Source organism: Cyprinodon tularosa, unplaced genomic scaffold, assembly GCF_016077235.1.
Source record: "Cyprinodon tularosa strain WSP-4 unplaced genomic scaffold, ASM1607723v1 ctg474, whole genome shotgun sequence".
Taxonomy (NCBI): domain Eukaryota; kingdom Metazoa; phylum Chordata; class Actinopteri; order Cyprinodontiformes; family Cyprinodontidae; genus Cyprinodon; species Cyprinodon tularosa.
The window spans coordinates 921,213-944,653 of NW_024039201.1; the positions used below are offsets into that span (position 1 = coordinate 921,213).

At 39.7% G+C, this 23,441-nt stretch overlaps 1 long non-coding RNA gene across 1 annotated transcript; it reads left to right on the forward strand.

Annotated features, from left to right (window-relative positions):
• Positions 1 to 1,514: 1,514 nt before the first annotated feature.
• On the forward strand, positions 1,515 to 2,842 carry LOC119794291. Its single transcript, XR_005282207.1, has 3 exons — positions 1,515 to 1,627; positions 2,563 to 2,649; positions 2,741 to 2,842. It is a non-coding gene; the product is annotated as an uncharacterized LOC119794291 (long non-coding RNA).
• The last annotated feature ends 20,599 nt before the right edge of the window (positions 2,843 to 23,441 follow it).

Here is a 23,441-nt window from a genome sequence, read left to right on the forward strand (position 1 = left end):
CTAAAACTTTTTAAAGGGAAGAATAAAACCACCAGAGCATAAGAAGTTTAATAACACACAATCCTGTTAGAACTTTAATTTCGACCACTGGATTAGAAGATGAGAAGTCTATTGGAGCAATACATGACAGTAAACCAGGAAACAGTAAACCAGGATTATTCAGGAAGATAAAATAAGAGGAGCTCCTGCATAAAGAAACCTTCTAAGCACAGTGACAACATAAAAACATGCAACATACATTTAAAAAATAAAATACCAGCATTTAAACTTTTATCATTTTTAAAAAGACAGTTATCATTTAATTTTATCCAATTCTTGGTAGCAGTCAGTCATTTGCTGCATCCTCTTCTTCCTGTAGCAGATTAATTAGGAAGTCTATAATTGTGTTGCCCATGTATCAGATTAGGACAATCTGTGGATCTACAGTGTTTCTGTACTCTACAAAAAAAAAAAACACTTGAACACAATGCAATGGTTATTTCCAGTTTACAAGTGGAAACGATCATCTTTACCAAACCACAGGAATGCAACAGACGTCTCAATTGAACTAACAACAAGATGGGCTGATGGATATGGAGGGAAGGGAAGGAATAATCAGAAATTTTTTCGCAGTGCTTCCCTGTAGAGAGGAAATGAGTAAGACTACGTAGGTTTACCAAACTGGCTGTGTTTCCTATTTGGCTGCCCACTAGATGGTTAATCATTGCAGGATTGTTAGATATCTCAGTTGGACTTTGGTGATTCATGTTTAATTCAAGGAAATCTGTTGATGTTGGTTTTCACTCAAACACACACAGAAGATCTTTTAATCATTTATATTCCCCTATCTCCTGTCAGGACTGTCCGCTACTGTATCCCTGGGACTATGTTTGGGTGTGTGTCTTTGTGTGTGTATGGGGGGGCTACTGGTTATCACACACACACACACCTCCCATTACAGATGTTTCATTAAATTAAACCCATGGCACTTTCAAAAGGCTCAGCAGTAAAATCCGGCAAAGCAGAAGCTTGTTGCTGCCTCTAACTGCACTCAGGCGGTATAAATATGTTGGATTTATTTTATTAGAGGAAGAGCTATTCAGACCATCTATTCCTTTTCATTTCAATAAAAACTCTTACATGCACAGAAAAAAGCTTTATCTTCAAGTAGGAAAATCAGCTGTGTTTAGTTTGGGTTGAAATCTAAAGCATCTTCTCTTCCAGCTGGCAGATCAGCGTTTTTATGGTTTTCTTTACACCAAACACCTTTTTACTGATTCACATTTATTTTTAGGGTTGTATTCAGGGGCGGATCTATAGGGGTGGCTACGGGAGCAATTGACTCCCCCGAAATCTGATTGGCTACCCCAACTGCCACCCCAGCTGATTGACGGCACCGCTAAAACAGTTGCACGTCTGAAGTCTTTGACTGCGATGTTCTTCCTGTACAGTAGATGGCGCAATGCAGCATGTGCTATGCAGCCCCTTTCCAGTCGTGAATCTAGGGTGAAAGAAGAAGAACTAAAGCGGCTGTGGAGCCACCGAGCGCAGCAAGCATAACATTAGTTAACAAACAACATTCTTTGGGAAAAGGCTGTGCGCTCTCGAGATGGATTTTATTCTCGTTTGGACCGACTGACTTATATCGGTGAGTAGGTTGCACAACCACAGATTCATAAAAGAAGCTCAATAACTAAGAGTTTGATAAGTTCAGTCAATGAGGATCATCCTCTGTTCAATTGATGTCCGTTTCATAAATCAGAATGTTAAGGACAAGCCCTTGCTTTTCACGAAGGGCCGCTAGAAGCTAGTCTGGCTGTAAACAGACAGGTGCAGGTGGGTGATATTGATGGGTTTCAGTGTCAATTTCTGTGATTTCATGCCCACATCTGCTAAAAATACTGCTGACGAGAACAGAAACTATTTAATTTTTTTTAATGTCCGTGTCTAGAACCTTCTGAATTATGAAACCAGCAATATCTTTGATCAGAACCGTTTGCCCATGTCATGAAGGGCATTACTAGTCGTAGATAATTCACGACCGATGTAGTTAGCCAGTAAAGTTATGGCAGGCTGAAACCTTAATTGAATGGATAGATTGCAGTCACTAGACATGTATTATTGTTGTGTTCTGATATTTCTAGGCTGTAAAAATGTAGTCTATATTCATTAATTTCCTTGTGCATCATTTTGGACACGAAATGTTGCATTTTGCTTTGATAAGTAACAAAACGTTTTTTTCCCGGTTGACAATGAAAAGACAGGGAGGCACGATTTATATCTACTTTAAGAGAAACAGATCAGGCTTAGAGCAGATCAGCAGCCCCGGCAGCCCTCATCCTGGGACTAGTCAGGAAAGTCCGGCAGAATCCAGCCTGTCATCATCGCCAGGTTTGAACATACAGAAGCAGTCACATGTTCAGTTATTTTAAATTATATTTAACATTATTTCAGATGTTCAGTTCAGTCATTTAAGTTATGTTAAACATTATTATGAATGTTGGTTATTGTTGTATGTTCAGTTTTAGACAATGGTTGTTGATTTTGATCATACTATTAAATAAATATTTTTCTACTATGTAGGTGTGAGAGTGGACCAAGACGATGACAGGTCCCAACCTGGAACCATTACCGAGGAGTGTCAGGCACAACACAGCCCACCATCATCAGGTCAGAGCAAGTCAGAAATGCCAAGTTCAGTCAGTACATTAACATTATTTATTTATATTATTTTCATTGTTATTATTGTTTCACAATATAGTTCCTTCTGAGGAAGGCTCTGAGGCTTCTGAGCAGGACGACGACCCAGACCCAGAGCAACCAGAGCCTGAAGATGTGCTTCCCTGATTGTAGTAGGGAAAACAATTTGTATGCTGGGTGAGTGGGATCTTTGATCTGTGTTTCTGTTATCAGAGAGTTGAAGAATGTACCATATTCATTTTGTGCATAAATAAACTACAAATTGTACTCAAAATTGCAACTTTTGTCTGCTTAGTATGTGGCTACTTAAATATGATTGCAAATTACTGCTTACAAGGTTTATATAAGAAAGGTCAATAAGCCTTAATTAACTTGTAAATTATGCACCAAAGATAACCACAGACTAGTTGGCTTTCATCTGTAGCCCCTGGAAGTTTGATGTTGAAAGAAGTGTGTGTGTGTGGGTGTGTGTGTGTGTGTGTGTGTGTGTGTGTGTGTGTGTGTACATATAGAGTATAACACAAGAATGATAAGTCATTACTCATGACATGTCAAAGAAGAACATAAGACAGGACCAACATCTGTAAGTCCATGTAGAAATAAATGATAGTGAATAATAATTTAAACGTGACATGAACAGGTATACAGCACTCGATTGCTTACAGACGGTTGGTGTTTTCTGCTGCGACATTAACGCTAGTGCATAAACTTTGCTATTTTTAAGTATAAACCATTGCCCCCCTAAAATACACTCGGCCACCCCCTTGCTACCCCAAGGATAAAAGTCTAGATCCGCCACTGGTTGTATTGTCGACTTTTGTGTCATTGAAAGACAGTTAATATTCTTGGCTAAATGGCCTAAAGTTTTTATTCCTGCCTTTCTGAGGTAAAAGACATTTTGCATATGTTTCCTCTGTCTTCTTCCTACTGCATGTCGGGTTCTCACATCCTGAAAGACACCAGGCACATTTTGCCTATGCAATCACATTAATCAGAATATCATGTTCTCGACACTGATGCTGGTCTGATCCCTCGTTCTACACACCTGTCAAGCTCCCCCCGTTTCTCGTTAACTTTCATCAGATCCGGCTGCACCAGCGGTTATATAACCCTCAGATCAGACTTCGCTGCCAGATTAGTCGAGCATATTTGGTTTTTCCAGTTTGCTTATTTTGTCTGCCCGCCTGTTTATGACCTGTTTCTCTTCCGGATTCTCTGAGAATGCCTAACCCCTATCAGACCTGTTTGCTTGGATTACCTGGATCTCTGACCTGTTTCTCTGCATTTGGCCTTTGTTTCCCTGGATATCTGCTTGTCCCATGAGCTTTATTCCTGATTGTGTCCCAATCAGACTTCAGATCAAGGATATTATAACCAGAGACTTAACCCATCAACAGGAGCTTCGGCCTACCTTACAAGTCGATTCCCAGATTGTGAGAAGGTTAGTGACCTGTGTTATGGTAAATGGCATGTACTTATATACGGTAGCGCCTTTATTCAAGTCAGGAGACTTGACCAAAGCGCTTTCACCCATTCACGCACACACTCACACACTGATGGTGGCAAGCTACATTGTAGCCACAGCTGCCCTGGGGCTCACTGACAGAAGCGGGACACTGGCGCCACCGGGCCCTCTGACCACCATCAGTAGACAATGCAGGTGAAGTGTCTTGCCCAAGGACACAACGACACTGAAAGTCGGAGTCGGGGCTTGAACCGTCAATCATTCGATTTCAGGGCAAACTCCTACATCCAACGCCACTGTCACCCCTACCTTATCTTATTGAACTGTTGACTAGTCTCTGCCTAGTTACCGTCCATCCTTCTCCACTCCCAGAGGTTCCTGTCTCCGACGCTGGTGATTCTTCCCCGAAACTACCTCAGCCCACCTCAAATAAACTGTTTAACCTTCTTGTCTTGCTGTCTTTGCGTCCTCTGGTTCAATTCATAAAACTTTATTATTCCCAAAAGTACAAGAAACTGATCATATCCTAGGTTTAATTTTCTTTTATTTCATTAGAAAAAATTATTGATAAAAAAAATGAAATAAAGGTCTATTTTAACCCAAATAGTTCAAACTCAGAGGACAATTTAAATATTTGGAGGCAAGAGAAAAGCCTTAGCAGTCTGTCTGCTCTCCATGAGCTATTTGACTGCACCGGTCTGTCGTGGTTAAGGGAGAGCTGAGCGAAAAGGCAAAGCTCTCAATTTACTGTTCGGTCTACGTTCCTACCCTCACCTATGGTCATGAAATCTGGATCATGACCGAAAGAACGAGATCCCGGATACAAGCGGCTGAAATGAGCTTTCTCCGCAGGGTAGCTGGGCTCTCCCATAGAGATAGGGTGAGGAGCTCGGTCATTCGGGAGAGGCTCAGTGTAGAGCTGGTTCTCCTCCACATCGAGAGGAGTCAGTTGAGTTGGCTCGGACATCTTCTTTAGATGCCCCCTGGACGCCTCCCTCGGGAGGTGTTCCAGGCACGTCCCACTGGGAGGAGGCCCAGGGGACGACTCAGGACACGCTGGAGAGACTATGTCTCTCGGCTGGCCTGGGAGCGCCTAGGGCTTCCCCCAACAGAGCTGGAGGAGGTGTCAGCGGAGAGGGAAGTCTGGGAGTCTCTGCTTACAGTAGTCTGCTGCCCCCGCGACGAGTACGAGTACGAGCATTTAAAAATCACATTTACTGTTTTTTTTCCCATCGAGATAATAAAAAAAGTAGTAACCAACAAATTTGTTTCTTTCCCTTCCAGAGCTTTAAAAAAACTCCAAACAGATCAAAGATTAGTGCTGTCTGTTAACATTTTGTTCATATTTCACAAAAATCAGACTTGGAAATAACTTAGTACGACTGTTTCATACACAAAAATTTGGCACGGACAGAAGAGATGGTAGCTGGTCTCTGGATTCTTCTACATTTCCCAACAGGTGGTTTGGTCCTTTGATCAATCTACCAAGGTGGTATCTCTGTGCTGTACATAATCTGTAAACATTTAGTCTGATTCCAGTCTGTCTACAGGTTTTTTTTTCTCATTCTTAACCTTCCTTGGTCTTCACCCTTGGAGCTGTTTATGCTTTCAGCTGTTACATGGGGGGCATTTTTGTTTTATTTTACTGTCTGTCTGAGAAATTTGGCTTGGCTTATAGATTTTTTTATTTTATGTCAGCATATTATATGTCCTGTCCTGAGCTATCACTATAGTTATGCTGCTATAGGTTTAGACTTCCTGAAGACATAGGGACCACCATTTCATCATTCTGCTTCATTCTATCTCTTTTCTCCCAATCTGCATAATCTGTTAGTTCAATCTCTAACTTTATGCTCTCTCTGCTTTTTCTCAGAGTAGCTTTGCCTCGTCTGTTCCTGTTTGGCTGTGACACCATCCTGGAGAGAAATATCAGCTGTGCTTCTTCCATCAACACCCTTGTTTATAGATGCTGTAGATCGGCCTATTTTTCAGTGTAGTCCTGTTTCTCTGACAGTGACTGGCTGGATGTGCCCTCTTCATCCTCTGACATGGGAGCTGGCTCGGTGCTCGTCTGCCTGGCTGTGTGTTTCCTGGACGGGGCCGCCTTTTACAGCTGCTTTTTGTATCTCTGCTTCTGTCTCCTTGAACCCCAGTCAGCCTCGGCAGATGGCCGATCACACTGAGCCTGGTTCTGCTGGAGGTTTCTTCCTGTTAAAAGGGAGTTTTTCCTCTCCACTGTCGCTACAAGTGTGAGGGATTGCATTTTAGTCAATGAGTCAATGCAATCAACTGGTTTTCCTTAGATAGAAAACTTTGAATTAATTTGACTGTATGATCTGGTTGAACTGTAAAGTGCCTTGAGATGACTTGTGTTGTGAATTGGTGCTATATAAATAACCTGAATTGAATTATATTGAATTATATGTGTATTCTGCAGCAGTGTCTCAAAAACAAAAAAAACTCTCATCATGGTTAAAAGAATTAATAATGTGTATAGATAAATAAATAAATACCTAATTATTCACTGTCATGTTTTTTTCCTGTGCAATGGGCCAAATGGCTGCTGAAAATCTTGTTACTCTTGATATTCTAATTAAAGCTAAAAAATGTAGTTACAAACAGAATAGTAATACAAGGATCAATGGTCTGTTGAACGATCTTGTGTTGTAAATTACTTTTCTTTTCATGTTTTTATTTATTTATTGCGTCAGCCTCTAAAGCAAATGCTTTTTCAGCAGAGAAACAAAGTCTTGCCTCTCTAATTAGAAACTAACCAGGAAAGAGAATGTAAGGATAATCTAAGTCTTTGGAATATGTCATCATGTTCTATGTACAGACATAGGACCGGTAGAAATTCCTCGTCAGACCAGAAACTAGAGATGCACTGATCCACTTTTTGCTGATCCGCTAAAACATTGTTAAAAAAAGGTAACAAATTAACATAGATATGCATGTACTTCAGGGGCGTGCACACATAGACACTAGGTGGTGCTAAAGCACTAGGAAGTTTGCCCTCTATCAAAGAAAATGCCCTTTTGAAACTCGTTTTTTTTTTTATTATTATTATTAATATTATTAAGATTTTACTGAGGTCGGTTTTGAAATGATCTTTTGAAAACCTGAGCCATTAAAAACGACTGAAACAATGCCCCGAAATGACCTACTTGCGCAGACCCGACCAGCCTCTCTCTCTTCCTTTGTCACGTGAACTCGCTCGGTCGCCCGCAGGGCATGTCAGACACGCAGCATCATAGCAGTTCAGTAAGCGTCTTCAGATAGCAGGAACGGTCGCTGACAGGCTGCTTCTCCCGTGCCCCATTAGCCAGGTAATATACAGATCAAGCAGAATCATTTTGTTGTGCATTAAAATGTCTCATTCAGCAGCACCAAACACGCATTTTGCCGACTGCTCACCTGATAAACTAGTTGTCTCCTTGTAAGATGCTATTTTACTTTTTATATTTTGTATCCATATTTTTTATCTTAAGTGTATACATTAGTCTATTTTATTGCATGCCGTATACCCACAGTTTTTAGATATTTTTATAATTTTATTTACCTATTCCATATTATATGTTTCATGTTGCACGATTATACCACAAAAAATTCCTAGTTTGTGAACTCCTTCACTAACAATGGCAATAAACCTGATTCTGATTCTGAAAGTTTTACACTGTAGCCCAAGTCAATGACAGATAACGTGAGGACGACCACATAGGCTACAAATAATTTTGGTAGAGTTTGCAATTGCAAATCTACGGAAGAGGATTAGGGCCACTGAAAAAAAAAATAAGTTAACTGATTTTTAAATTTTATTTCAGTTTAGTATGGGAAAAAAGTCAGAATTCTGACTTTAATCTCATAATTCTAACTTTTTTCTCATAATTCTGACTTTTTGCTGAGAATTCTGACTTTTTGCTCAGTATTCTGACTTTAATCTCAGAATTCTGACAATAAAAAAGTCAGAATTCTGACTTTTTTCCCATGTTAAACTGAAATAAAATTTAAAAATCAGTTAACTTTTTTTTTTCAGTGGCCCTAATCCTCTTCTGTACAAATCTATGTGTTAAGACAAACGTTTTCTGTTGTATAGGTTTTGTTAGGCAACATAAATGAACACATTTTGGTCTCTTTATTGTCTTAATTGTATATTGATTTAGTAATTGCAGTACAATCCCAAGAAAGGAGGGTTAATCGTATTGAAAAATCTTAAAAGCTGTTCACATTTTATTTTTAAGTGGTTTGTGAAGCAGGTATTAAAATAGCTGTTATTTTGTAGGCTACCATAAGTCATATCCACGTGACAAGACTTCCAGTCATGTTGCCCTAATAGCCCATTATTTAAACTAATGTGGCATATTTGTTAAAGCTATTATTATTATTATTATTATTATTATTATTATTATTATTATTATTATTATTATTATTATTATCAATATTATTATTATTATTATTGTCATGATGGTTATTATTAATATATTGTAGCCAGTCACAGCAGGGAAGCTCTATACCATCAACATCTACCAGGACAGGAGATGAGGAAGAGTTCAGGGAAGACACAGAGACAGAAAAAGACCAGGATGAGGGAGAACAGGGAGATGAGCCAGATGAAAGAAGTATGCTTTAGTCTGTTCTGTTGGTGATGTGACTTTTTTCCATTGAAAACTCACGTTTAGAGAATGTTACAAATAAAAGTCAAATTTCTTTCAACATGCGTGTATTTTATATATATATATATATATATATATATATATATATATATATATATATATATATATATATATATATATATATATATATATATATATATATAATTTAGTGTTACACGTGCGCTAAAAAGTGCCCCCCCCCCCCCCCCCCCCCCCTCCTGAGCACCTGCCCCCCAAAATGTCTGTGCACGCCTCTGATGTACTTTATACTATTTACTAACAAAGAGCAGCAAAAAGAAAGAAATATCAGTTCTATGTAAAGGGCACTGGATCTCTGATATCCGACATTAAATCCCTGATATCTGAACCAGTTAATTAGTAAATACTGGAGTCGATAATTGATCCAGGTCTTAGATCGGTGCATCTCAACTAGAAACCTACCAGGTGGTGATGGACCTGAGAACTAATCAGCGTTTGTAATGAACAGGTTCATGTTTGGATGAGAAAAACAGGTTAGGGTTATCCAGAGATGGATATTGTGGAGTCACTAAGTCACCTCCATGCCATGTATTTATTTTGCCCAGTCACTAAACCAGGAGAGTCAAAGCACCACAATTTACTTCATTCCACAGGTGGGACTCACCTAGTTCAGATAAATTCATGATATGGGATGATTTGGTGACTCCACATTGCCCACCTCTGCACCATAGAGACTCAGACAGCAGGTATAGAACTAACACCAAGCTGGGTCTCTGCCGAGATGGACCTCCCTCTCTTTTTCTGCAGCTCCAGCTTCCTCACATCAGAATGTATGTAATAAACAACTAAGACAATTTAACTTCATGCATTCATGAAATCTATTTTTCGTGCACATGCCGAGGATTGTTTTGTTTGTCTGTGGTAGAAATATTTGGAAAATTTCATATCATGTCGCTGAGAATTGATGAGCATCTCAACCACAAACTGTAAAGTATTAATTTCATCACAATGCTCCTCTGAGACGTATCCTCCTGCTGAGAATCTGAAACATTTTCTTAGACTCATGATTACTGCAACAGATCAGCAGGGTTTCAGCACACAAACAGCAGAATATACTCTGCATAGAATGTGTGAGAAAGATTTTATTGGAGGCTATGGTTCGTTTTTTTGGAGCCCATGCTATGAATTCATGTTTTGAACAACAGATAAACCCTGACAATATTTACTATAATTGGATATAGAGAGGAGAGGTCCAACTCTGCGGATGAGGCTGATTGGTTTCCAAGGAGATGGGAGTGAAACCTCAGGTTCTCTTTCAGAGATAAAACTTAATCTCTCTCCAGGCTAATCTTGATCTCTGCTGGTCACTCTGAACTCTTCTTCAGATTAATGTTTACATAAACAACTTCATCATCTTTGGCTCAGAACCTGTGTCAATGAGAACAAATCATTTTAGGTCACAGAGAAGCTGCTCTTCAACCAGACCTTCTACCCCCATCTAATTATAGGACGAAATGTTTAACCTTCAGACCTATATGCTGCTGAGTGTTGGCTACATTTCCCTGTTTTCACACCTGGCCTTAGGATGTTTTCACACCTGCACATTAAAGTTTTCAGTTAAGGTCAGCGGGGTGAATCGAAGCCAAAAACCTGCCCCTGCTTTCCCAGAAGTTTCTTCCAACTGTCGAGTTCTTCCAAGGCTGGGGGCCATTGAAAGAATTTTACTGCAACAAATGCCTGCGTGTCTTGATGGTGTGCCAGCATCGCTTAGCCCCAGCCTGGCTGTGACATTCCTCCTGGCATAGCAAGGCTGCGACTGGGGCGAGATTTTCAAACATCCCTTACAGCCCCAATGAGCAGAATTATGGCTAATTAGTCACCAGGCTGCCATGGTTTATTAGGAGTGACAAAGTTACGACTGCCGCTGACAGTGCACGTCTCTCCCTCTCTGCTGTTTGCTGCCGTCAGCAATGACATTACAGAACAGGAAGAAATTATTGAAATAAATAATTCACCATCACATCTGTTATCTATTCCCTGTAAACATTCCTCTCATCAGCATTGTGGTGTGTGGCTCATCGTTCTTTGACAGAAGGATCATTTTGTGCTGAGTAGCTGCAACCGTTGTTCACATGTGCAAGCTTTCTGGTGTGTTCTAGCCCTCCAAAGATTTTTAACCAGCTGCACGAACAGCTTGGCCAACATTTGCATTGGATTGAGACTAAGATGCTAAGAACAAGTGGAATATTAAAAGAAACATTTGTTAGAATACAATACTGGGATGATGGTGCCTTGATTTATTTCCAGCCGTCTCCAAAGTCAAAGTTACTACATTGTTGCTGCTCATAAAGAATTCAACAGTGTTAAATGTTTCTGGTTGTTTTTTTATCTAGTCTTTTTTTTTCCCTTTCTCGTTCAAGATAGATTCTACTTTACTCAACAGACTAAACTTTCCTACTTTGGCCATTTGTAAGTCCTCTATTATGTATGCAGCATTAAGTCTGTATTTCATGCTCTTCTTGTAAGTGTTTCACGGAAACTATATGGCTCACTGCTGCTGAGGCGAGCTGGTGCTGAGAAACGCAAAGTTCTTTTTAAATAGGAAGGATCTTAAAAACAGAGAAGAGTTTAACTCACGTTCTCACCTCAAACATGCTGAAATTCCCAGAAAACGTTATTTAACATTTTATTCACAATTTCGCTACCGCAATCCACTTCCCGATCTTGACCAGTCCGTCTTGACCACATTGAATCATGGGCCATGAAGGGTACTACTGATGGATCCTTCATATTGGCCTAATTGACGACTGCATTTGTCGGCCATATTTGAAGGATCCTCAGGAGGAATGGAACAGCCTTTTGGTGCAGCGCTGTGATGTAATAGGTCTACAAATGCGGCCCTCAGAGGGTCCAGCCCCTGAATTAGGTCACACTCATACCCCATTTACACTACTCTTGAAGAACCGTGCCGAGACCGGTCCGAGCTCAGTAACTGAGGTAATTTATCGTGTGTAAATGGAAAGCAAACTGAACTGAACCGAGCTAGACACAACCGAACCGAGCTAACTGCAGACCAGTTCCAGAGGTGGGCTCGGCTCGGTTTTTCCCTGGCTCGGTTCTCTGATAACAAGAGCGCATGAGCAGAACGCTTCATCTCCATCTGGCTGCACATCCTGATTCACACTCCATTCCAGTAGTTAGCGGGAATGCCCCTCTGGAAGTTACTTGCCAACCAATGCAAAACAGAAGAAGAACAACTATAAACAACAATCAAAATCTTCTCCACGCAACATTTTAAATAATGGTTGCCGTCTTTGCTTGACCCTCCGCAAACACTGAAGTATAGCAATAATAATCAGGCATAACTTTCTGAATGTGACGGGCGCCGCCATTTTCATTAGCTTGATTCCCTGCTTCTTCATCTTCTTCTTCTTGTGTTTTATGGTGGTTGGCAAACAACTTTTGGTGCATTACCGCCACCGACTGCTTGATTTCCTCCTTCAATACTGGCAGTAATACCACAGATCGTCACTAGGAGGCGAGGAGTCGAGGAACTAAGATAGCGTGATGTGTAAACGGTCGTCAGAACCGAGCTCTGCCTGGTTAACTGATCCGAGCTCTGACCAGTCTCGGCATGGATCTGTTTTTCAAGGGTAGTGTAAATGGGGTATCTACTGAGGTTTGGACTTGCATATCTTCTGCCTCCAGCACTGGACAAGCCTAAAAGGCTGGCCCACATAAGCTACTTTTCGTTTAGCAAAGATCCCACTGACAGGAGCCAGTTTGACCATCTTTCTCCCAAGGCTTGGCTGTTGAATGATGTCTGGGGGTAACTTGGTTCCTTCATGTTAAGGTTAAATGAAGGACAATAAAATGCCACTGATACTCTGAGGGAAACTTATCTGTATAGTTTCCTAAACCTATATTTGTCTTTTTTTTCTGATTTTCTACCTGGAATTTTGTCACTTTACTTTATCTCCATGTAGTTATCAAGTGAATATGAAACATAATGTTTGCCTTACTTATGCTGGGGTGCTAAGATGAAGTACTTATCAAATATATAGGGTAACTATATGCATTAAAGGAATAGTACACCCAAAACATGATTAGCCTTCATTTTCTACTCACCCCCATGCTGAACAAAACTCTGGAGTACTTTTTTGATATCTCAAATGCATCTGGAGATCTGGGAGGCTTCTTGCTGTCTGCTGACATTCAAATAATGGAGGTCTATGGTGACCGAGACAGAAAGGTCCATAAAAGTCCACAAAAACATGTCAATATTCCTCCATACTGCTCGTCCAATGTAATCCAAGTGTCCTGAGTGGGTAGCATCCAGAATTTACTCGAAACGAAGTCATTTAGAACGTTTTAGAGCCTAAACAGTAGTGTATAGGATTTCCTAATAGCGCCCCCATCCGCGCTCACGATTCTACGGAAGCCGGCAGACCAAACCGGAAGAAAGTGCGCATTCAGCGTCTGCTCTGCCGATAATGCAAGCGTAGAAGAAGAAATGTGCTGTTTACCTGTGCAAAGAAAGAAACAACGAAAGAAAAATGTCTGAGGACTTCAGTGTTGAGGAAGAGCATGAGTTCTTTGCCGAGCTGAATGCGCTGGTTTGGTCTGCCGGCTTCCGTAGAATCGTGAGCGCGCATGGGGGCGCTATTAGGAAATCCTATACATTACTGTTTAGGCTCTAAAACGTTCTAAATGACTTCGTTTCGAGTAAATTCTGGATGCTACCCACTCAGGACACTTGGATTACATTGGACGAGCAGTATGGAGGAATATTGACACGTTTTTGTGGACTTTTATGGACCTTTCTGTCTCGGGCGCCATAGACCTCCATTATTTGAATGTCAGCAGACAGCAAGAAGCCTCCCAGATCTCCAGATGCATTTGAGATATCAAAAAAGTACTCCAGAGTTTTGTTCAGCATGGGGGTGAGTAGAAAATGAAGGCTAATCATGTTTTGGGTGTACTATACCTTCTATGTGCCCCTACAGCTCTGGATCACTTCTCATTGTAAAAGCTCCTTTTCAACTTTGGGTGTTTGCCCTGCAGTAACTCCACAGCTTCTGGCAGATCTTTAATCTTTGCTGGAGGTTTCTTCCTGTTCAAAGGGAGTTTTTCCTCTCCACTGTCGCTACAAGCATGCTTAGTTTGAGGGATTGTATTTGAGTCAATGAGTCAATGCAATCAACTGGTTTTCCTTAGAAAACTTTTTATCAATTTGACTGTATGATCTGGTTGAACTGTAAAGTGCCTTGAGATGACATGTGTTGTGAATTTGGCGCTATATAAATAAACTGAATTGAATTGAATGAATTGAATTAATCCATCCTTCTGCAATAACATTTCAGAACCCTATTTTTGAAAATAAACAACAAATCTAGATTCATTATTTTATACATCGTACCAATCTACAACATCTTAAGGCACTTCACATTCAATTCAACCAAATCCGTCAGACAGATTGGTCAAGCATTTATCTAAACAAAAAAAAAAAAAAAAACACTGCAAACTAAATCTTAGTCACTGATTTCAAGAATAGCAACAATGGAGGGAAACCTCCTTAACAGGAAGGCAGCTCCAGCAGAACCAGAACCCAATTTCATGTGAATGGCCTTCTGCCATAACCAAATAAGGGTTTGGGCAGACAGAGCAGAAACTTAAGGAACAGAGAAGCACTGATCCAGTAAAATTTTCTAAGTCAGAGAAAAGTAAAAGTTAGCTGGGGTGGTAATTTTAGTGATTTTTAGTGAAACATAGCTGAACGCATTATCCAGTATTTAAGTTTAGAGGATGACAAAGGATCTCAGAAAAATGGCTGCTGGGGTGGCCCCTAAGAAGTGAAGAACTGCACTCCACCTTGGTCTGATGGAAATCAAGTTCACTTTTAACTTGCTTGCTAATTTATAGCTAAATGTAAGCCATTTAACAATTACATTTTTTATAATTATACACTAGTGAACCTGATCTTACTGCTTTGGTAACTGTATTCATTCAGTTGGTTAAATTGGGCCTTTATTAGTTATTGTCATGATTATATTAAAGGTCTGACCTAAAAAATGCAGAAGACCAAACAGAGAGACCAGGGAAAAGTTTAAACAGGTTTATTAGGAATAATGTGATGAATCCAGTGCTGCTCAGAGTAGAATGAAATGAGTCCAATGCTGCTCAGAACACTGCTCAATAGAGACTGAAAGGTGAGGGGAAGACACTGCGGTTAGTTCAGGCTCAGTGGGAAATTTGAATCTTTGGTTTTGAATAGGAGGAAAAGGTTGCAGACTCACTTCTCCAGGAAAAGGTGTCCTTTATGGAATCCAGTCTGTGAGGATTGTACCAGAGACTGTCTTGTTTGGTGATGGGTGGACTGGGATACTCTGTGGTGCAGATGAAACCTTTGCTCGGTGTGAAGCTCAAACGTCCTCTTGGGGAAAGTGGGTCCAAACTTCCTGTTTGGAACTCCAGCTCAGTTAGAAGCTCTGTTGAACTTTCCAGAGAGAGAAGGTCAGAACAAATCCAGTCTGCAGGATGACTTCCTGCCGAGAGGCAAAAACAAAAACAAAGTTTAGACTCAGGTTGACAAAAACTCAGTTTGACTCAGAAAAACTCAGCTTGGCTAGAGTATCCAAAACTGGCAAACAAAAACTCAGGTTATTCTCTGCTAAACTATGCATGGCTAGAGTACCCTGTATTGGCAAACACTCTGGCATTGAGGTAGTGGCAGTCAGCAGCTTAAGAACATATATCCTTTTACAGAATAACTGGACTGGGAAGATGCTGTAGGTTTAAATTTAACACCAAAACGACTATTCATAGTTTTCAATGTCTTTCCAGCAAAACCTGTCTCTGCTCAAGATACTCAGGCCAATCTATTAACCCAGCCCAGCCCTGAATATGTTTAGGAGAGAAAAATAGTTAAACACTGGAAGACGGGACCAAGTGGATCCACCAATGAAATGGATGATGTCAAATTAATCGACAAAACTAAACAATATTCATCTGCTGACATTTTCTTATGTTCTGTAACACTGTGGCTGGTTGTTTCTTATTCTTTAAACTTTAAGACATTTGAGCTGCAACTTCAAGAAAAAGCAAGAAGCTGTTTCCAGTCACAGAAAATGTCTTTACTTTGATAAATATGTAAAGAAAAAAGCAGTTCATCAGTAAAGAGACCAGCAGGTCAGGGCTTCTTAATAAAAAGGGCTTGAATTTCATTCCTCAATTCATATACAGTCATAGCTTTTCCACTGAATTCTGTACAAACAGTTCATTTATTTGATCTGTTTCCATGTTGCTACGGAGCAGATTAACAACCAGCAATTCAATATTACTCTTGATGCAGTTCACAACACGGATTACAACTTCTCTGGTTTTGTTGAGATCAGCAGGCTTACCTTGCATTGCACCGTGTTAATGAATAAAACAGTGATTCTACACTATATCATCACTATCTGCAACTCAACTGTTTCTACCTGTATTATTTGTAGCTCCCCCACTATGGTTTTATATCCGACCAGTGGTTTTGCAAGCCCTACACAAACAGTTTTCCCAACTCGTACACTATGTCATGGAGACTAGCAAAGTCATGCATTATGAGACATTGTTGCTTTTATGCAGCTTGACTTAAAAGTTATTTTTCAGAGTTAAAAAGGAAGCACTAGGCCTAGTTCACATGAGGACAAACAAACTATTTGTTCTAAACATCTTGGAAAAAGTTGGGTCAACAAGTGTACACAGCAACAATGAAGAAGCTGTGGTACGCATTCTGTGCCCTTTGGAAATTCCAACCTAAACCACTGACAAAAGCAATGGGCATGCATAGACAGCTCATGCAACATGAGGCACATGGCAGTGAAGTGGAGAAGGCTGGTTATAGAAGTAGACTGATACGGTTAAAAGAAAATATGGCTCATATGTACACACAGAAACATAAAACTTGCATTCTCTGATTTTCTTACTCTGGGACGCCGTTTAAAAATTGATATTTTATGCTCTCCGAAAACGCTGGCACTGTTAAGATACACAGTTAAAATTACAAAATATTGTTGCAGTTGCAGCTAATATAATCCAGTGTGGATAGAGCCTTGATTTCTTTTTAGGAATCTTTGGGCTTATTTGTAAACTTACATTATATTGTTCCCGATGGTCTTGGATGATTAGATAATGTACTCACGTTGTAAATGTATGCTAAATCACCCATCCGGTATCATGTTGATTCAGTTTATCATGATTCACTTTGATTCATAACAAATGCAAAGTCACTCACCCATAATGTCTTTCTTTATGATCTATTTGGTGGATTTCACTTAAAATTCACAGAAAACAGCACTGATATGTTTTTTTCTATAAAGCTAATAGTAGATAAAACTTCCTTTGTACCTGTGACCACCTCTCTGTTTTTCTTTGATACTTTTTCACTATGCCCCTCAAAGTCACTGCTTTTAAATTGTTTTTATTGAGAAACCCATTGTGTTATTTTTGTATTTTTTTCTTTTTTACTTTGTTTCATCATGTAACCTGGTGTTTGTCATGTGTGCAGTTGGTGTGATATTGCTGCTACCTCTGCCAGGTATCTCTTGTAAAAGAGCTCAATGGAACTTTCTATTTAAATAAAGGTTAAATAAGAAATAAAGTCCCTCCCTCCCCTTAAAAAAGTTTGTTTAGGCATTTTACATGCATCGGTTGTGCTTCACTATTCAGATGGGACTCCACCTGGAGTCCCTCTCCTTATCTGGGGTTCTTTATTTAGTTCCTGGACTCTGTGTTACCTGCTCTCCACAGATTTATTACCTTCTGGAAGGAAGAAATTCCTTGCATCCATCTCTATTATGGCATCTTCACTAACATTTATTATATCTACTTTTTTCTATTTGTTGATTCTTTTTTTCTCTTGCAGGCAAAGGTAAAGATCAGTCTTTTTGTATGCCTGCTTCAAGGAACTGGCATTCCTTTACAAAATCATGTGAAACATGTATTTATTCCCTCCCTAACTTCGGCAGGGTCAGCAGAGCTAAAGACAAATGGCTCATCTCTTTTACAGCTTTTAGATTATTTTTAATGTTTTGGGATAGTTTTGAAGCTGATGCCATGTTGATTCCTGTCTAGCTATACATTTTGGTGTTTAAAATATACTATGTAAACTATGTTTAGATGTCTCTAAACAGGAGGAAAAGGAGAATTTGTGAAGCACCAAGTCCTGTAATGTATTTGAACTTTGTGGGGTTGATATCTTATTAAAGAGGGATTCACAGTGTTCTGCTGGGTCATGCGAGAGCATTATTATCCTGTAATTTCCCTCTCATTGTCTTTATTTTTTCGTTCATTACATGACATCAGTGTATTCTGTAGCCATGGTGAATGTATGAGGATTACCCAATGTGCAAAAGCTGCTGATTCATATAATTTCTTTCCACATGTCCTTAGATCTGCAGCCGCCTGGCTTATCCAGAGCTCTGGGAGATGGTTTTTTTTATATAGGATGGTGATATAAGATTATTATTTTGTTACTGCATCATAATTTCCATCTCTTTTAAAACTAAAGGCTTATAGGTTGATAGAGGTGTACATATCCATCTAATGTTGCAACCAGTTTGGCTTATTTAGCTCTGTGCTGTGCTGCTGCTCTGTCTTTAATCCAACTCAACTTTAACTAGGATCTGTCCAAAGACTGCATCAGCAGCTGGCCTAGGAAAGCCTGCAGGACATAACCAGCCAGAAGCAGATATGTTTTTTCATGATTGGAGTTTAGATGGGTAGAATGAGAGGAAGCAGGTGAATTAATGTTAATTCGTAAGTGATTTGCAGCTATGCTAAGGGTTACATTGCAATCAGTTGCCTTTAAATAAAATTAAAATATATTCTACCTCAAATAAAAAGGGGATATTTGTTGTCTAAAGCAAATGCATTTGCAATTTTCCCCTCACCTGAAGCCAGAGTTTGCTTAAATAAAGTAGCAGCAGACTGAGATTGGAGTTACCGTAAATGCTAGCATTAGGAGGAAGAAATGGGTTAATGGTTTGAAATGGTTTGAATCTTTTGTAAAAAAAAAAAAATCCTGTGCGTTGAGGAATGTTTGATTTATCCCGCCATCTCCACTTCAGTATTCCATTTTCTTATATATATGGCCTCAGAAAAGCTATTCATAAACCTTACAAATTATTTTTTTAAACCTATTTTCTTTCTCTACCTCTAAGATTTAATCTTATCTAAATCTTCAGATTTTTTTATAATGTTAAGAGATTATGCAGCATGTGGTATATTTTTTTTGATCCCAGGAGAATGTGGATTTTTTTTCTTGTTTCTCCACCCCATTCCCCCTGCCTACCTCTGTCTTTCTCCAGGCCTTAATAAAATGAAAAACATGTTGGGTGGATGAGAAGCAGCCCTGGCCGTTGGTGCTGTGTGTGGGCACAGAAGGATCTTAATTAAGAGAGCCATTTATAGTTCTTCATACTGAAGTGTCAATGCTGAAGCTTTGGGATGTGACATGGCTGTTTCTGCATGAGTTCCTGTCTCTCCACATTATACTGCGGGCTACGACTGACCTTATGAGTGCCTGTAATGAGGAAGAGGAGAAGAGGGCCTCGGCTGAATGATGGGCTTTGGCAGAACAGGATTTAGGCAGAGATTAAAATAAAAAAACTCTGACGCTGAAGCTATGTTTGATTGCTGAAAGCGTTGTGGTATGTAGTGTACATGTATTAAAACATCTTTTAAAACCTTGCTTTAATTCTGATGCTCTGATTGGGATTACTCTTTCAATGCAGGGTATCTTTATCTGGTTTTAGTGTTGCTTTTGTGTTATTAGCCATTTCACATTTAGTGATTTAGTGTTGCCTTTATCATTTTTTGCCCTATTTCCCTGCTCTCTGTTCTTTCGTGATGAATTTCAGTTTTTACTGTACCTGTCATGGTTCTCCTCTTTTAGGACTCTGAGTTTTTAGTTTTCAGTTATTAGTTATTCTGTTTTGTTGATCTTTGGTTTATTTTCCATTATATTTAAGCAGTCTTTAGTTGCTCTCTCGTGCCCCCTTGTGCTTGTTTCCTTTCCCCTTGGCTTCCCTCTAGTTAGTTCCACTCACACCTGCTCCTTATTCAGCTCATTAGTCCATCCTTTGTTCTGTTCCCCTTATATACTCCACCTCTGCAGTCACTCAGTGCTGATTCCTTGTTGTTGTTTAGTTGTTCCCTCATGTCATGCTTCCCACGTGAGTTTTTCCTGATGCTTTCTGGATTTTTTTTGTTATTGATATTTTGCATTTTTGGTTGTCTACCTCTGTTTTTTTTTGTCATTAAGTCTGAAAGATTCATCTCTGCCTCCCGGTCTCTGCATTTGGGTCCTCAACCAACCTTCGTACAAGTCATGACATTACCTCTATCTGCTCTTTCATTAATCTTCCTCCCCAGCTGTTCCTCATTCAACTAATATAATTCATCTGTTCAATCTTCCACCATTCCGGCCTCTATGTATTTGTACAACTGGTTCCTTTTCAGTCTTCTGATTGTTGCCTTTCCCAGTTTTGGGTCTGATGTCTCCCCCCAGTGAGACAAGCATCCCAAGGAATCCAGGATGTCACCTGGTCAGATGAAACACCTCAGCTCCATTTGATATGGAGGGTCAGCAGCACTAATTTGAGCTCCCTTTAGATCACAGAGTTCCAACCCAAGGGAGATAGCAGCCATTAAGTATGAAAAGCAATTATTTTGCTTATGTTGCTTAGTGATGATCCTTAGGTTGCCAACAGGTGCAAACGAACATAAGACGACGGAAATAGTGGCAAAAAAAAGTTAGTCATGCAAGTACAAAATGTAAATGTACAAAAAAAATGCCAGAATCACCAAATATAGAAGCAAAAAACTTAAAATAAAATAAAAACAAACAAAAACATGCTGTAACCATAGATAAAATACTGCAATCAAAAACAAAAGGCTGCTATCTTTAAAAAAAATAAATAAAGCAAAAAAAGCAGCAAATTTGCTCCACAAAATGGAAGTAATTCTGGACCACAAGAAGAACTTGAATAAATAACTAACCATTTTATTGACCAAACCACACATACAAACTAGAAGATAGTATGCAGGGTTTGGTTCCTACAGGTTTGGGAGTGGGAGGTGTTTGTGGTTGACCAAAATCCCGACCAATTTTAAAATTTCCCGCAGACATTTTTGTAGGTATGAAAAGTAGGACATGTCTGGGAAAAATAGGATGACTGGTCACCCTACCAAATCAACAATTTTGATATTTCAGTGAGTGAGTGCTTGTTGCTATGATGCGTCTTTGCTCAGCTGCTTTGCTAGTTGTAAAACAACCAATCAGCGAACACACCCCATCTAAATATTCATGATCATACCATAAAAGGAAGAAAACCAGTTTTAACCAGGCTTTCATTAGTAGAACAGCAAATACGCCATTTTCAGCCCAACCAATGTTACACCCTATTCAGAGACCTTAAAGGAATAGTACACCCAAAACATGATTAGCCTTCATTTTCTACTCACCCCCATGCTGAACAACACTCTGGAGTACTTTTTTGATATCTCAAATGCATCTGGAGATCTGGGAGGCTTCTTGCTGTCTGCTGACATTAAATAATGGAGGTCTATGGTGACCGAGACAGAAAGGTCCATAAAAGTCCACAAAAAACGTGTCAATATTCCTCCATACTGCTCGTCCAATGTATTCCAAGTGTCCTGAGTGGGTAGCATCCAGAATTTACTCGAAACGAAGTCATTTAGAATGTTTTTAGAGCATAAACAGTAGTGTATAGGATTTCCTGAAAGCGCGCACATGCGCGTTCACGGCGCTACGGAAGCCGCGGCAGACCAAACCAGCACATTCAGCTCGGCAAAGAACTCATGCTCTTCCTCAACACTGAAGTCCTCAGACATTTTTCTTTTGTTGTTTCTTTCTTTGCACAGGTAAACAGTACATTTCTTCTTCTACGCTTGCATTATCGTCAGAGCAGACGCTGAATGCGCACCTTCATCTGGTTTGGTCTGCCGGCTTCCGTAGCGTCGTGAGCGCGCAGGCGTGCGCTTTCAGGAAATCCTATACACTACTGTTTATGCTCTAAAAACATTCTAAATGACTTCTTTTCGAGTAAATTCTGGATGCTACCCACTCAGGACACTTGGAATACATTGGACGAGCAGTATGGAGGAATATTGACACGTTTTTTGTGGACTTTTATGGACCTTTCTGCCTCGGGCACCATAGACCTCCATTATTTGAATGTCAGCAGACAGCAAGAAGCCTCCCAGATCTCCAGATGCATTTGAGATATCAAAAAAGTACTCCAGAGTGTTGTTCAGCATGGGGGTGAGTAGAAAATGAAGGCTAATCATGTTTTGGGTGTACTATTCCTTTAAGGACCAGCACCAAATACCCTATATAATCATTCTATTACCCCTTTAATGCAGAATTGAAAAAAAGAAAGTTTGAAGAAGAAAGGAGAGGCTTGTTATTTTTTTGTTTCATGGTCAAACACATAGCTATGCTGCTATTCTAAAATACTGTAAGACTATGTATAGCAGTTTAAGAACAACTCTGGTCTGATAGAGTTTATTTTTTGTTCAACTCCCTCTTGTTTTTTTTTTTTGTTTTGTTTATTTTTTTTTATCACTGTTACTACAGACAAATCTGAAATCTATCTCTTTATCTCCTACTCTTTCCTGATGTCACCCAGATACATACAGGTGCTGGTCATAAAATTAGAATATCATGAAAAAGTAGATTGATTTCAGTAATTCCATTTAAAAAGTGAAACTTGTATATTATATTCATACATTACATACAAACTCATATATTTCAGATGTTTATTTTGTTTAATTTTGATGATTACAAATGACAACAAATGAAAATCTCAAATTCATCATATCAGAAAATTAGAATATTGTGAAAAGGTTCAAAATTGATGGCCCCTGGTGCCACACTCTAATCAGCTAATTAACTCAAACCACCTGCAAAAGCCTTTAAATGGTCTTTCAGTCTAGTTCTATAGGCTACACAATCATGGGGAAGACTGCTGACTTGACAGTTGTCCAAACGATGACCATCGACACCTTGCACAAGGAGGGCAAGACACAAAAGGTCATCGCTAAAGAGGCTGGCTGTTCACAGAGCTCAGTGTCCAAGCACATTAATAGAGAGGCGAAGGGAAGGAAAAGATGTGGTCGAAAAAAGTGTACAAGCAAGAGAGATAACCGCACCCTGGAGAGGATTGTGAAACAAAACCCCTTCAAAAATGTGGGGGAGATTCACAAAGAGTGGACTGCAGCTGGAGTGAGTGCTTCAAGAACCACCACACACAGACGTATGAAAGACATGGGTTTCTGCTGTCGCATTCCTTGTGTCAAGCCACTCTTGAACCACAGACAGCGTCAGAAGCGTCTAAAGAGAAACAGGACTGGACTGCTGGTGAGTGGTCCAAAGTCATGTTCTCTGATGAAAGTAAATTTTGCATTTCCTTTGGAAATCAAGGTCCCAGAGTCTGGAGGAAAAGAAGAGAGGCACTTCATCCACGTTGCTTGAAGTCCAGTGTAAAGTTTCCACAGTCAGTGATGGTTTGGGGTGCCATGTCATCTGCTGGTGTTGGTCCATTGTGTTTTCTGAGGTCCAGGGTCAACGCAGCCACATACCAGGAAGTTTTAGAGCACTTCAT